The 14,869-nt window shown below is 59.1% G+C and overlaps 1 protein-coding gene across 4 annotated transcripts in view; it reads left to right on the top strand.

Annotated features, from left to right (window-relative positions):
* STARD13 (StAR related lipid transfer domain containing 13) overlaps positions 1 to 14,869 on the top strand; it is a 157,960-nt gene that overhangs the window by 82,387 nt on the left and 60,704 nt on the right. The window contains exon 1 of one of the 4 annotated variants that reach the window (XM_048494203.1): positions 3,733 to 3,916. The exons of the other annotated variants lie outside the window; for them this stretch is intronic. The gene's annotated coding sequence lies outside the window, so the exon portion shown is untranslated. Of the gene's footprint in view, positions 1 to 3,732; positions 3,917 to 14,869 lie in introns of those variants that run through there. 4 annotated transcript variants of the gene reach the window in all.

The raw sequence follows: 14,869 nt of genomic DNA, 5'->3' as shown, positions 1-14,869 counted from the left end.
TCTTTCCATTCTGCTTGCACTATGTGGATGAAATTGTGAGGCTGTATAAAATAAAGATGGCAGGCTGCCACAGGTCAGGTCAAATTTTCTAAAACGTAAGTCATCAGTGGCCAGTGCACATAAAAAACCTCTGCCTCATATTCACATGGAGACGCATTTGTATGAAACAGTTCTTCCCCAGGTCCCTGCTGCCGCCCCGCCCCCCCAAAAAAATTCCAAACTTGCTACAGCTAAGGTTGTTGACAGAGAAAACTGAACCCATCATGTCCTGCACAAGTCCTAGTATTTATTATTTCATACACTGGTAATATTAACCATGTCTTGTATTATGATTATTGTTATGCCAAATAAAGGCTTATTATTATGATTAACCATGTCAGAGAAAAGCCATTGAAACTAGCAGAATCTAAAAATGAACACAAATTAAAGCCCTTGAAGTTGATTTGCAAGCAGAATGAATAGTTGGGGACCAGCAAGCATTTAGTAGACCTACAACACCTACTAGGCCATGTTCCAGTTGTTCCAGGTGGAAGGGGGCAGCATTATAACCATGTGTGGTTATCAAGCACCCTGTATACTAAAAGCCATAAATATTTGATTAGTAATTAAACAGTTAAGCAAAGCTTTCTCTAGAAACTCCCCCCCCCCCAGTTCACTCTCGACAATAATGAATTAATCTGTTTTAAGGACCATATATTAATCTTTACAGAACACTTTCCAGTTGCTCACAAGAGGATACACTGGATGAATGTTTGCCGATTGCCCTATCAGGGCCGTAGCTACATAAAATGGCATCCGGGCAAACTCTCAATTTGCGTCCCCCTCCCCCCATAACCTGGCATGCTGGAAAGGATAGGCTGGCAGTGGAACAGTTGGTCCAGGGTGGGCCCCTGATTGGCTGTGAGTGGTGGGCAGGGTTGGTTTGCTCCCTGCCCCCTTTCTTCCTGGGCTTGTTCCTCCCTCTGTCTGGCCAGGCTGGCTAATGCCCCAGCAGCAGCCCTGGTTGAGATGCGCATTCAGAGGGGAGTCCTTGTGTAAATGATGAAGGGACAGCCCAAACCAGGCTGAGACTTATCTGCCTGCCTTTCTCACTCAATTGCCAGCCTGCGCACTCTCACCAGGCCCTTCTTGCCTTTCCTGGCCTGTGTGGTGGGGGAGGAAAGAGGGAGGTCCTGCTGCGGATTGCGGCTCACCCACTTGCCATTCTCGGTCTTCAATCACCGGCCTGCACATTCTCACCAGCCCCCTCTTGCCCTTCCAGGCCTGTGAAGGAGAGAGGAGTCTGCGAGCTATTTCTCACGTGGCCACCTGTTTGGCCCCTGCTTACCCTTCCTGGCCTGCAAGGGAAAGGCTGAGAGCTGGTGACCAAATGCACCCCCATATGACCGAGGCAAGTGTGCCTGGGTCACACACACCCTCCCCAAGACACTCTTATGTACCCTATAATTATAAAGCTGCTGATCATAGGTGCAGTGTTTTATATGAGAAAGTTATGTGAGAAGAGTTCATGTAGAGAGAAATGCTGGCTTGTACTGTACATGGCCTTATGTAGGGCTTCTTTCCACCTTAATTTTCCTGTAATTTTCTTGTAAAGAAGTATCCTGAAAAGTGGGTAAAGGCAATGTTACCATGGCAACAAATGTAAATACGAAAAATGTATCTGGTATATTTTATTTTACCAGAATTATACTCCACCATTCTCAGAAAGATTCACAGCAAATATAAATTTGCTTTACATTGAGTCAGGCTATTTATCTCTCTAGCATAGAAATGTCTGCCCTGACTGATAGTCTCTTTTTCAAACCCTTAGGCAGAGATCTCCCTCCCTCCTGTCTCTCCCCCTCCCTCTCTGCCCTGAAACACAGACTCTTTAAACTCTTGTTCTCAAACTGTGGATCAGGACCCAAAAGTTTCTCGTGATTCTCACTGGTGGATCACAAGGGCAGGAAGGAGTAGTAGGAACAGGAGAACTTGGAATAGGGAATTCTGGGATTCTTGATGACAAATTTGAGTCTGGCTCTGTGGTAGTAGTAAATTCCATCGAGACTCCACTAACCCATGGGAACCCCTCATGGGATTTTCAATGCAAGAGATGTACAGCGGTGGGCCATGACCTGCCACTGTGTATCAACCCTGGGCTAAGTTGGTGATTTCCCATCCAAGTACTAACCAGGGCTAAATAACGTGGGAAATACAGTCTGTTGCTCAAATATGCTATATATTTATAAATACTAAAGATGAGAAATAAAGGATGCTCTTGTTTTATGCTAGGTAATGTAGGATTCCTGCATTGTATACTGAGGAGTGAAGTAATGTGGAGTTTACTTTGTAAGCAGGTCACAAAAAGTACAGTAAGTTTAGAAGAGGGTCTTGGTCTCCAGAAGTTTGAGAATAACTACCGCTTTAACTCAAGGTGCCAGGAACGGAACATGGAACTTTCCTCATGCAAAGAATGTGTGTACTCACCAAGATATGGCATCTCCTTTACATGTTACAGATTAGACTCTGCAAAAGCTGCCAATGTCTAGGTCAGGGGTGTCCAACTCTGGCACTTCAGATGTTCATGGACTACAATTTCCAATTGGCCATGCCAGCAGGGGCTGATGGGTATTGTAGTCCATGAGCACCTGAAGCACCAGAGTTGGACACCTCTGGTCTAGGTGGTGGCTAGAGCTCTCCTGGGATTTCAGCTGCTGTCCAGGGACTGGAGATCTGAGAAAATGGCTGCTGCCACCCTCAAAGTCTCCAGGAATTTCCCAATACAAAGAAAGGTTTCTTCAACCATAGCTTAGTAGTACTGCCAGTCCTTTCCCCAAATAAGGACCCATGTTCATTTCCACGCATTGTCAAAAATGAAAAGATTCCAGGAAGCAAGTGCTGGCACTGAGAGCATTTCTGCTAATTAAGTGTACACAGCAGAGGCATAGTTCCAAGGGGAAGGGGGGCATGACGCACCAGGCGCACGCCCCTGTGGGGGTGTTCCAGGGCCGTTCCAGGGTGTGGGCAGAGGACACACTGGTACACTGGGCGCTTTCCCCCCTTGCTATGCCTCTGGTACACAGTACTGGGCTAGATGGACCAGTGGTCTCATTCTGACTTTTGTTCCTGTTTTCATGTATTAATGGCTGAATTACTCATCAGGATAGTTGCAGAACAGAACAGGAAGCAGCCAGCTGGTTGTTTCAACTATTTCCAGTGGTTCCCTTTAAACATTCTGCAATTATAAATAGGCAAAAGTAGGCAAGGCAAATGATCCTCAGATTCATCTGTTAGCAGAGCAAGGGCGTACCTGTTCAGAACAATAATTGCCAATCGCTCTTTGCACAGAGAGTATAAGATTCTTCTAGGATAACAAACTATGAAATGTGCAGTGTGTGTTGCCATATGTTCACATTAGGGTGGAACAGGGCTGTATTACATTGATGCAGCTCTTCAGCCTTGAAGGTCACCACTCTCCTGTCATTACCTTTCAGTATTATTGATTTGACTACAAGGTCGACTTTCATGTGCACCTCATTAAGATGAGTAATTGTTTTTCAAGTTTCAAGTGGAGTGGCAGGTCTTTTCGCAGCATAATTGCATAATTTACCCGAGCCGTGCAGCTAGTAGTAAGAGAGATGGTTTGCAGAAGTCCAGCTGTGAGTTTCATTTCTTCAAGAGCAGGAGGCGGGACTTGAGACCAACCTAAAATCAGGCAGGGCATTGATCGTACCAGAAATGATGTAGAGCACAACCCAGCAGACAGCATCGGGGAAATATTAGCTGGCAAAGATAACCAAAAGGAGGAGGGAATGCTCAGTGGCAGAGAGAAACCATCTGTCAGATTCTAAACAGACCTCAGTAAAGCAGAAAATGAAATAAAGAAGAGATTTTGTTCCAAGGAACAGCAGAATCTTAGAATATATTTGTGCACAAAGTAAGTTTACATCCTATAGTACGTGTTTATTAGTACGGTAACTAATGGTGTTTGAAGTGCTCTTCGGTTTTCAGGGAAAGAAAGTCTGTTTTTATCTTCTTGGTATTGTTTTACTTTAAAACCTCTCAGTTCACGTTCAACAGGCAAATAAGCGTATCTTGAGCTGCTTGTTCAAATTATGTGCAAACAACTTTTTGAACTTTTGGCAGTCTATTTTGTAGGGGCGGTTTTGATTATCATACTTGACGGCCACTTTCCCACATGCAAAAAGAATATTTCTGTGGTTGATCTCACTGGTATTGATTATCAGAAGCATGACTGGTGTGTGTGTAAAGAATAATGTCATTTGTGGTGGTGGTATGGAGGGGTATAGCATGCTAATATGTGTGAATTCAAGCTACAGCACGTAGAGACCTGGGACTGAGTTATTTCTTCACTTATCTTAAGATAGGAATATGCTATTTCAAAAGACATTCTGTGGCCCTTCTTGAGACTATTCCTGTGACTACTATCAAGAGGAATCTCTTGATTATGTTTGGGAAGAAATAATTGTGTTGTTTTATTTGGTACAGTTGAAATTCAGAGGGCATTCAGTCTTCTCAACCTGATGTTAGCTGATGTTACATTTTCACAGTGGCAGGTGAAAGCTACAAAACATAAATTATACCACGTTCAGTGGTGGGTGTCTAATTCTTTATGGCATGGGACTTCCTAGAAAGAGGTGAAGATAACAAGCAGAAGATGTCGTTCGTTGTACTGTGCTAGAAGTTGTTTGGCATCAGATAATTACACCACAATTTGAACAGCAGTGCTGTTTTGTTGCATTTATTGTAATTCGCTATCTCCTCTCAGTCAGAAGCACAAACTATAGCTATAAACTGTTAGGAAGAAGAAGGGGGAAAACCTGCACACACGCTCAACATTATGGCCCAATATGGATGACAAAACATTATAGCATGTGTGGGAAAATGGCTGCAGTCCAATGTCTGGAATCATTTATCTTCTGTAGAGTTTGTTAGATGACTGTTTTATGCATTTTACAGAACTCCCTGCAGACTGATGTCATTTACTTAGGGAGATGGAGTCCTGTTATTGATGACTGGGCAAATTAGGGACTATCATACTCCTGGTACTGTCTCAATGCCATATACTAACAGTGGGAACATTGTGGGTTTGATCCTGCCTAGTGTCCCTAACGTACTGTTCTTTTTAAACTTTTGGCACATTTATCTATTATTCCTGACAATTGCATAGATCTAACAGATTGCTGCTTAGCGATAAAACATATAATTGCACTTTTCTTTTCCACTTAGGGAGCCAGGGAGCCAAGGATCCTAGATTTTCCCTTGCAATTATTTTCACTTAAAAGGGTTTTACTAGCATTAGTGGTCATTTACTAACCAGATCAATGGAAAGGGGGAAAAAAAGAAATTGTTTTATCAGTGCAGTGTCCTCTGATTTGCATTCAAAGACTTCTAAGGTAAGTATTTTGCTTTCCAAGGTGTTCATATTATGCAGTATACCTGTGAAGAGGTTGCATCTCCAACCAAGCATGGGTGCATGACACGTGGAGCTTTAAATTATCATAGTTAGTTTGGCTGTTTTTTAAAACTCCAAGCAACCTAAAGGCATATGGTTTTTACATCATCATCATCATCATTTAATTTTGTTTAATATCACAGCTGCCCATTCTTTAGCTGGTTGTTGGCCTTTCGTTACAATTCAAGCTGCACCCAGAGACCTCGGACATTGATGTAGTATTCAGCATATTCCAGCAGTGCTGCCTTTTTAATTTGACATATGTAAATTTGTCGATTTGAATGTGTTTCAAGTGCAGCTCTAGTGTTTTCGGAATGGTGCCCTGGATGCCGATTACCTCTGAGATTACCTCGTCTGGTTTATGCCATAGTCGCTGAATCTCGATCCTCAAATCATGATGTTTAGTGACCTTTTCATGTTCTTTTTCATCGACCATGCTGTCACCAGGTACTGCTAGTTGATGATGATCACTTTCTTGTCCTCAATCACTGTGGTATCTGGAGTATTATGCGCTAACACTTTGTCTATTTGGATTTGAAAGTCCCACAAGATCTTGACCTTCTTGTTTTCCAAGACTTTCTCTGAACGATGTTCCCACCAGTTTTTAGTCCTCTTGATGTGTAATTCTTCCATAAATTCCAGTGGATCATCTTGGCCACTGAGTTGTGCCTTTGTTTTCACTCAGTCTGGGCAATCTTTTTGCAGCAGCTGAGTTCGTGATCTACAATTGTGTCGGCTTCCTTGCACAATCTGCACTTTGCATCATCAGAGGATTTTTCAGTTCTGACCTTGATTGTATTTGTCCTAATCGCCTGCTCTTGAGTGGCTAAAATCAGTGATTCAGTTTCCTTTTTCAAAGTTCCAGTTGTTAACCATAGCCAGGTCTTTTAATTGTCCTTAATCTTCTTCAGAAATTGACCATGCAATGCTTTGTTGTGGCAGCTTTTAGTCCTCATTTTAATCACCTTTTTTTGTACTCCTGCTTGGTTCATGGGGCTTTCAGTAAATTTCTGTTCTTCATTTCAGTCAGTGGCTATTCTTGACTTTCATTCATATAATCGGCTAGCGCAGGGGCAGGGAACCTGCGGCTCTCCAGATGTTCAGGAACTACAATTGGGGGGTGGGGGGGGGGGGGGGTGGGGGGGGGGGGGGGTGGGGGGGGGGGGGGGTGGGGGGGGGGGGGGGTGGGGGGGGGGGGGGGTGGGGGGGGGGGGGGGTGGGGGGGGGGGGGGGTGGGGGGGGGGGGGGGTGGGGGGGGGGGGGGGTGGGGGGGGGGGGGGGTGGGGGGGGGGGGGGGTGGGGGGGGGGGGGGGTGGGGGGGGGGGGGGGTGGGGGGGGGGGGGGGTGGGGGGGGGGGGGGGTGGGGGGGGGGGGGGGTGGGGGGGGGGGGGGGTGGGGGGGGGGGGGGGTGGGGGGGGGGGGGGGTGGGGGGGGGGGGGGGTGGGGGGGGGGGGGGGTGGGGGGGGGGGGGGGTGGGGGGGGGGGGGGGTGGGGGGGGGGGGGGGTGGGGGGGGGGGGGGGTGGGGGGGGGGGGGGGTGGGGGGGGGGGGGGGTGGGGGGGGGGGGGGGTGGGGGGGGGGGGGGGTGGGGGGGGGGGGGGGTGGGGGGGGGGGGGGGTGGGGGGGGGGGGGGGTGGGGGGGGGGGGGGGTGGGGGGGGGGGGGGGTGGGGGGGGGGGGGGGTGGGGGGGGGGGGGGGTGGGGGGGGGGGGGGGTGGGGGGGGGGGGGGGTGGGGGGGGGGGGGGGTGGGGGGGGGGGGGGGTGGGGGGGGGGGGGGGTGGGGGGGGGGGGGGGTGGGGGGGGGGGGGGGTGGGGGGGGGGGGGGGTGGGGGGGGGGGGGGGTGGGGGGGGGGGGGGGTGGGGGGGGGGGGGGGTGGGGGGGGGGGGGGGTGGGGGGGGGGGGGGGTGGGGGGGGGGGGGGGTGGGGGGGGGGGGGGGTGGGGGGGGGGGGGGGTGGGGGGGGGGGGGGGTGGGGGGGGGGGGGGGTGGGGGGGGGGGGGGGTGGGGGGGGGGGGGGGTGGGGGGGGGGGGGGGTGGGGGGGGGGGGGGGTGGGGGGGGGGGGGGGTGGGGGGGGGGGGGGGTGGGGGGGGGGGGGGGTGGGGGGGGGGGGGGGTGGGGGGGGGGGGGGGTGGGGGGGGGGGGGGGTGGGGGGGGGGGGGGGTGGGGGGGGGGGGGGGTGGGGGGGGGGGGGGGTGGGGGGGGGGGGGGGTGGGGGGGGGGGGGGGTGGGGGGGGGGGGGGGTGGGGGGGGGGGGGGGTGGGGGGGGGGGGGGGTGGGGGGGGGGGGGGGTGGGGGGGGGGGGGGGTGGGGGGGGGGGGGGGTGGGGGGGGGGGGGGGTGGGGGGGGGGGGGGGTGGGGGGGGGGGGGGGTGGGGGGGGGGGGGGGTGGGGGGGGGGGGGGGTGGGGGGGGGGGGGGGTGGGGGGGGGGGGGGGTGGGGGGGGGGGGGGGTGGGGGGGGGGGGGGGTGGGGGGGGGGGGGGGTGGGGGGGGGGGGGGGTGGGGGGGGGGGGGGGTGGGGGGGGGGGGGGGTGGGGGGGGGGGGGGGTGGGGGGGGGGGGGGGTGGGGGGGGGGGGGGGTGGGGGGGGGGGGGGGTGGGGGGGGGGGGGGGTGGGGGGGGGGGGGGGTGGGGGGGGGGGGGGGTGGGGGGGGGGGGGGGTGGGGGGGGGGGGGGGTGGGGGGGGGGGGGGGTGGGGGGGGGGGGGGGTGGGGGGGGGGGGGGGTGGGGGGGGGGGGGGGTGGGGGGGGGGGGGGGTGGGGGGGGGGGGGGGTGGGGGGGGGGGGGGGTGGGGGGGGGGGGGGGTGGGGGGGGGGGGGGGTGGGGGGGGGGGGGGGTGGGGGGGGGGGGGGGTGGGGGGGGGGGGGGGTGGGGGGGGGGGGGGGTGGGGGGGGGGGGGGGTGGGGGGGGGGGGGGGTGGGGGGGGGGGGGGGTGGGGGGGGGGGGGGGTGGGGGGGGGGGGGGGTGGGGGGGGGGGGGGGTGGGGGGGGGGGGGGGTGGGGGGGGGGGGGGGTGGGGGGGGGGGGGGGTGGGGGGGGGGGGGGGTGGGGGGGGGGGGGGGTGGGGGGGGGGGGGGGTGGGGGGGGGGGGGGGTGGGGGGGGGGGGGGGTGGGGGGGGGGGGGGGTGGGGGGGGGGGGGGGTGGGGGGGGGGGGGGGTGGGGGGGGGGGGGGGTGGGGGGGGGGGGGGGTGGGGGGGGGGGGGGGTGGGGGGGGGGGGGGGTGGGGGGGGGGGGGGGTGGGGGGGGGGGGGGGTGGGGGGGGGGGGGGGTGGGGGGGGGGGGGGGTGGGGGGGGGGGGGGGTGGGGGGGGGGGGGGGTGGGGGGGGGGGGGGGTGGGGGGGGGGGGGGGTGGGGGGGGGGGGGGGTGGGGGGGGGGGGGGGTGGGGGGGGGGGGGGGTGGGGGGGGGGGGGGGTGGGGGGGGGGGGGGGTGGGGGGGGGGGGGGGTGGGGGGGGGGGGGGGTGGGGGGGGGGGGGGGTGGGGGGGGGGGGGGGTGGGGGGGGGGGGGGGTGGGGGGGGGGGGGGGTGGGGGGGGGGGGGGGTGGGGGGGGGGGGGGGTGGGGGGGGGGGGGGGTGGGGGGGGGGGGGGGTGGGGGGGGGGGGGGGTGGGGGGGGGGGGGGGTGGGGGGGGGGGGGGGTGGGGGGGGGGGGGGGTGGGGGGGGGGGGGGGTGGGGGGGGGGGGGGGTGGGGGGGGGGGGGGGTGGGGGGGGGGGGGGGTGGGGGGGGGGGGGGGTGGGGGGGGGGGGGGGTGGGGGGGGGGGGGGGTGGGGGGGGGGGGGGGTGGGGGGGGGGGGGGGTGGGGGGGGGGGGGGGTGGGGGGGGGGGGGGGTGGGGGGGGGGGGGGGTGGGGGGGGGGGGGGGTGGGGGGGGGGGGGGGTGGGGGGGGGGGGGGGTGGGGGGGGGGGGGGGTGGGGGGGGGGGGGGGTGGGGGGGGGGGGGGGTGGGGGGGGGGGGGGGTGGGGGGGGGGGGGGGTGGGGGGGGGGGGGGGTGGGGGGGGGGGGGGGTGGGGGGGGGGGGGGGTGGGGGGGGGGGGGGGTGGGGGGGGGGGGGGGTGGGGGGGGGGGGGGGTGGGGGGGGGGGGGGGTGGGGGGGGGGGGGGGTGGGGGGGGGGGGGGGTGGGGGGGGGGGGGGGTGGGGGGGGGGGGGGGTGGGGGGGGGGGGGGGTGGGGGGGGGGGGGGGTGGGGGGGGGGGGGGGTGGGGGGGGGGGGGGGTGGGGGGGGGGGGGGGTGGGGGGGGGGGGGGGTGGGGGGGGGGGGGGGTGGGGGGGGGGGGGGGTGGGGGGGGGGGGGGGTGGGGGGGGGGGGGGGTGGGGGGGGGGGGGGGTGGGGGGGGGGGGGGGTGGGGGGGGGGGGGGGTGGGGGGGGGGGGGGGTGGGGGGGGGGGGGGGTGGGGGGGGGGGGGGGTGGGGGGGGGGGGGGGTGGGGGGGGGGGGGGGTGGGGGGGGGGGGGGGTGGGGGGGGGGGGGGGTGGGGGGGGGGGGGGGTGGGGGGGGGGGGGGGTGGGGGGGGGGGGGGGTGGGGGGGGGGGGGGGTGGGGGGGGGGGGGGGTGGGGGGGGGGGGGGGTGGGGGGGGGGGGGGGTGGGGGGGGGGGGGGGTGGGGGGGGGGGGGGGTGGGGGGGGGGGGGGGTGGGGGGGGGGGGGGGTGGGGGGGGGGGGGGGTGGGGGGGGGGGGGGGTGGGGGGGGGGGGGGGTGGGGGGGGGGGGGGGTGGGGGGGGGGGGGGGTGGGGGGGGGGGGGGGTGGGGGGGGGGGGGGGTGGGGGGGGGGGGGGGTGGGGGGGGGGGGGGGTGGGGGGGGGGGGGGGTGGGGGGGGGGGGGGGTGGGGGGGGGGGGGGGTGGGGGGGGGGGGGGGTGGGGGGGGGGGGGGGTGGGGGGGGGGGGGGGTGGGGGGGGGGGGGGGTGGGGGGGGGGGGGGGTGGGGGGGGGGGGGGGTGGGGGGGGGGGGGGGTGGGGGGGGGGGGGGGTGGGGGGGGGGGGGGGTGGGGGGGGGGGGGGGTGGGGGGGGGGGGGGGTGGGGGGGGGGGGGGGTGGGGGGGGGGGGGGGTGGGGGGGGGGGGGGGTGGGGGGGGGGGGGGGTGGGGGGGGGGGGGGGTGGGGGGGGGGGGGGGTGGGGGGGGGGGGGGGTGGGGGGGGGGGGGGGTGGGGGGGGGGGGGGGTGGGGGGGGGGGGGGGTGGGGGGGGGGGGGGGTGGGGGGGGGGGGGGGTGGGGGGGGGGGGGGGTGGGGGGGGGGGGGGGTGGGGGGGGGGGGGGGTGGGGGGGGGGGGGGGTGGGGGGGGGGGGGGGTGGGGGGGGGGGGGGGTGGGGGGGGGGGGGGGTGGGGGGGGGGGGGGGTGGGGGGGGGGGGGGGTGGGGGGGGGGGGGGGTGGGGGGGGGGGGGGGTGGGGGGGGGGGGGGGTGGGGGGGGGGGGGGGTGGGGGGGGGGGGGGGTGGGGGGGGGGGGGGGTGGGGGGGGGGGGGGGTGGGGGGGGGGGGGGGTGGGGGGGGGGGGGGGTGGGGGGGGGGGGGGGTGGGGGGGGGGGGGGGTGGGGGGGGGGGGGGGTGGGGGGGGGGGGGGGTGGGGGGGGGGGGGGGTGGGGGGGGGGGGGGGTGGGGGGGGGGGGGGGTGGGGGGGGGGGGGGGTGGGGGGGGGGGGGGGTGGGGGGGGGGGGGGGTGGGGGGGGGGGGGGGTGGGGGGGGGGGGGGGTGGGGGGGGGGGGGGGTGGGGGGGGGGGGGGGTGGGGGGGGGGGGGGGTGGGGGGGGGGGGGGGTGGGGGGGGGGGGGGGTGGGGGGGGGGGGGGGTGGGGGGGGGGGGGGGTGGGGGGGGGGGGGGGTGGGGGGGGGGGGGGGTGGGGGGGGGGGGGGGTGGGGGGGGGGGGGGGTGGGGGGGGGGGGGGGTGGGGGGGGGGGGGGGTGGGGGGGGGGGGGGGTGGGGGGGGGGGGGGGTGGGGGGGGGGGGGGGTGGGGGGGGGGGGGGGTGGGGGGGGGGGGGGGTGGGGGGGGGGGGGGGTGGGGGGGGGGGACGGTGGGGGGGGAGGAGGGTTGGGGGGGGAAAGAGGGGGTGGGGGGGGGGGGGGGGGGGGGGGGGGGGGGTGGGGGGGGGGAGAGGTAGGGGGGGGGGGGGGTGGGGGGGGGGGGGGGTAATGGCCAATTGGCCATGCTGGTAGGGGCTGATGGGAATTGTAGTGTAAAGGATTCAATGGTGTTGATGGTGAAGTAACCTTGAGTGCATGGGGGTGGGGTCACTACCAAAGCCTTTTATTTCTGCGTCTATGGAATTCCTTACATGTAGTTCCTGAACATCTGGAGAGCCGCAGGTTCCCTACCCCTGCCTTAGACCTAAAGGTCCAAATATGGAGCTTTTAGGTGCCATGGCACCTGCTGGCACCTTTTTCTGGTGCCCACCAAGTGTTTTTAGGAAGTGGGTGAGGCCTGGTAGGGCTTTTGCCCAGCAAGGCTTTTGATTGATACTGAGATTTTACTAGCTGTGCAGATGTTTTTGATTTTTAAAAAATGTTGCTTTGGCAGTAGTTGTCACGTCAGCTCAAGGATCTGCACTGTATTAGTGAAGCTGAGTTGTAGCAATAATTTTGTGGCTGGCTCCGCCTTCTGTGATAGCTATTTTGTGGCAGCCATTTTGTTACTGTGCCCACCATGCCATACCATAGCATGGGTACCAGGCTCAAAAATGTTAGACTCTGGCCCTAGCCACTATATCTTATTTTGAGGCTGTGTGGTTTCCGGGCTGTTTGGCCATGTTCTAGCAGCATTCTCTCCTGACGTTTCGCCTGCATCTGTGGCTGGCATCTTCAGAGGATACCAGCCACAGATGCAGGCGAAACATCAGGAGAGAATGCTGCTAGAACACGGCCATGCAGCCCAGAAACCACACAGTACCCAAGTGATTCCGGCCGTGAAAGCCTTCGACAATACACTATATCTTACTTACTTGACTCTCAATAACGAATAAATATTATATCTCACAGAATCATGGGGATATTATCAGTGCCATGAAATAACTGTATTTTATAGTTCAGTTCTAAGCAGAGGTACCCCTTCTAAGTCCATTGAAAGAGGGTATAACTCTGTTAAGAATTGCACTGTTAAAATGTTCAAGAGCTGATTCATAGCACTCTACAACAGTGTGATAGATTGCCACATTATTCTACTTTCCCCTACTTTTTCTTTGCTTTATTAAGTTATGTGAGCAAAGTGTTCTGTAGCTTCTAGCTTGTGACTTTCCGATGGAGCGATTTCCATTTAAGCCTGGAGGGAAAATACTGCTGTTCTCTTGTTCCTCTGAATATAGAAACAACACATTTAATTAGCAAAACACACATACATGTGCTGCATAGTGCTTGTCAATTCATCATTGGAAAATGCTGCAATCTGATTCCAGTGACGTCAAAGTCAGGATCTGAGGAAATAGTTGGTGTATAACAAATATCTGCTTTAACGTACAACCGCAACAGTGAAGTGAGGGGCCTGTGGAAATGGACAGATTATTTCAGAACATGCAGCTTTGCATCAGCACAGTGCCTCTGCCTCTTTTGAATCAAAGTCCATATGCCTTTAGGAGTGCTTAAAGTTTAGCTGAAAATTAGTTTTAAAAAATGCCAATCATACAACCTGTAGAAGGTAAGGTATGTGTGCTTCTAATAATCAATTTTTAAAAAATAGTTCAAATACTGGAGTGATAAGGAGGCACTGAAATATGAGAAGAGAATACCAATATACCCTGGCTGCAGTCCTAAGGATGATGCTTTCCGCAAGATTTGTAGGGAGTGCCGTCAAATAACGTAATTGTACTTACAGAATAAATGACGAAGTGCAAGCTCCCTCAGTATACTATTTAAAAACTGTTCCTTCAGGAATGCATTCCTAACTAACTTTGAGTCGTAAGTCTGGAAGACTGAAATTATTGCTGGAAACTGTGTGAGTGTCAGGTGCAAACTGAAACAATTATGAAGTAGGGATTTTAAAAAATCCAGGTCAGTTTTCTAAATTGGTTTAACTGTCATGGCATCCTCTTATAGAATTCTGAGAATCACAGGTATGTGAGTAGATCTGCAAATATGTACTGGAATGGCTGGAATCAACTGGTTGTTGTGGGTTTTCCAGAATGTGTGGCCATGATCTGGTAGTTCTTGCTCCTAACTTTTCACCTACATCTATAGCTGGCATCTTCAGAGGCATATCACGATAAGATGTGTTTCTCTCTATGGCACAGTGTATCCCTGGATTGAATTTGTGATACACTTGTGATACACTTAGGATGGCCAATTTCCTCGCCCCAATTCCTGTTTTATTTAATTGTTCTAAATATTTGACATATATACATCTGGATGTTATATACTGTTTAAATATTTTGATTGTTGCTACCTTGTGGACCATAAGTTGAGTAGAAAGGTGGCCAACAAATATTTTAAATAAAAAATAAAGTGAATATAACTATTAATAATGCTTTACAGAATATTTACAGTGCAGTTCAGTGGCTCCTCCCCATTCTCATTTTCTGTGTCCCATGTTTTTTTTGGGAGGGGGTTCCCTTTTCTGCACATGTTTTGTTCCCTCTAGTAGTTGATTCAGTATTACATCACTGTACATCCAGCACTTTATGATTCAGATTTCAGCAGAACGACTGCAATCCAGTACTCATTCACTTGAGAGTAAACTCTGTTCTAATAAAACCTATAAAATATCACGTGAAAAGTTCAAGAACTCCAATGTAATTGGTTTACTTGCATACCATACTTCAAGTTACCAAACCTGTTACTATTCACATAATTATACTACAAGAAAATGTGGTATACATTCTATCATGGAAACAAATCTAAATGTTTGTATAACCAGTGAATATGCACCTTCTTTTCTCCCCCATTTTAATCTGGTTCAAAGTTGTCAACTTCTACTCAATCAACACAAGAGATCGGAGTGTCACCAGATCTCTTACTTGAAGTAAGAAAGTTAAGATTTTAATGCTGATATCTCTCCTCCTTGCTTTGAATTGTGGTGTCCAGTTGTTGCCTTTGTTCTCCTTTCACCTTTACTTAATTTCCTAAATGATGTTCTTGGCAAGGCTATTCAAAGGGTGGATAGTATAGGAAAGTAGCTCGCTTTGATCTACAAATATAAAAGGTGTTCTTGTTAGATCAAAGCAAACTGTTTTGGTACATAGCTCTAGTGTAAGCAAATAAGCACTTTGCAGTAGCGCTGACCACATAATAATGTAGCCTTTTAAGATATGCGGAGTACCTCCAAGCTTCTGAAATTCAGGCTAAAGCATGTGACATCCAAACTCACTTGAATCTTTGACATTTTCTTTTTTTTAATTAAACATTATAATCTATATCAAGCATTCCGAATGCTGTAAATCTGATTTTTAGCAGTTAAAAACATTCCTTAAGGTGCCGTTCTTATCTTGTTTACCTGTCCTGCA

The sequence above is a fragment of the Sphaerodactylus townsendi genome, linkage group LG04 (assembly GCF_021028975.2).
Source record: "Sphaerodactylus townsendi isolate TG3544 linkage group LG04, MPM_Stown_v2.3, whole genome shotgun sequence".
Lineage (NCBI taxonomy): Eukaryota > Metazoa > Chordata > Lepidosauria > Squamata > Sphaerodactylidae > Sphaerodactylus > Sphaerodactylus townsendi.
The sequence above is the reverse complement of the archived record's forward strand: the minus strand, read 5'-3'. Positions and strand labels throughout refer to the sequence as shown.